The sequence below is a fragment of the Cicer arietinum genome, chromosome 8, assembly GCF_000331145.2.
Source record: "Cicer arietinum cultivar CDC Frontier isolate Library 1 chromosome 8, Cicar.CDCFrontier_v2.0, whole genome shotgun sequence".
NCBI lineage: Eukaryota > Viridiplantae > Streptophyta > Magnoliopsida > Fabales > Fabaceae > Cicer > Cicer arietinum.
Genome location: NC_021167.2, coordinates 10,913,243 through 10,913,934, shown reverse-complemented (window position 1 = coordinate 10,913,934; position 692 = coordinate 10,913,243).

The window sequence follows — 692 nt, the reverse complement described above, 5'->3', positions numbered from 1 at the left end:
TTTGACGAAAGGTTTGACATAGGACATTGTGTTGAAGAAATCATTAGTGATCCGATACAAGCTCATATATAAATAATTACCAATTGTGGAAACTATCAAGTCACACTTGAGTAACATCAAGTCTTTAGTTGAATGATGAAATTACACTATTAGAGTGAGTGAAGTACTCAACAATAGATACATCCTAAAAGGTAAAAGTACTTGGACCATAAGAGTTAATGTGGTAGGGTGAGGTTTCCTCTTAATTGACATATAGCATATATTTATTGGAATGCATAATTATGGGTGCATTTTTGATATAGTTCACCTATATGAGAATGAAGTGATCCGCTTCATAGAGTTTAAAGGCTTCATTCTTAAATTCTCAAGAAAAGGATATGAGACACAAAACCTTATGAAATGTGTCATATTTAGATTTCGATCAATGGTACCGAAATTTCATGTGTGAGTTATGCACACTGTTGAGACAAAAACCTTTTTCATGCATGTTTTATTGACACCAAACTTTACGGAATAAATGATTAAGTTTTATGAATGGTGATCTACTAATGAGTTCACTTGAGTTTTATTTAAGAAGATGAATTGCATAGTCAAACAAGCAAGTTCATTTGAAATAAGCAAGATCAAATTTGAGAAAATAGAAACGAAGAATGTTCTGGTCATTAAACATAAAAACGAAGAACATTCTTGAC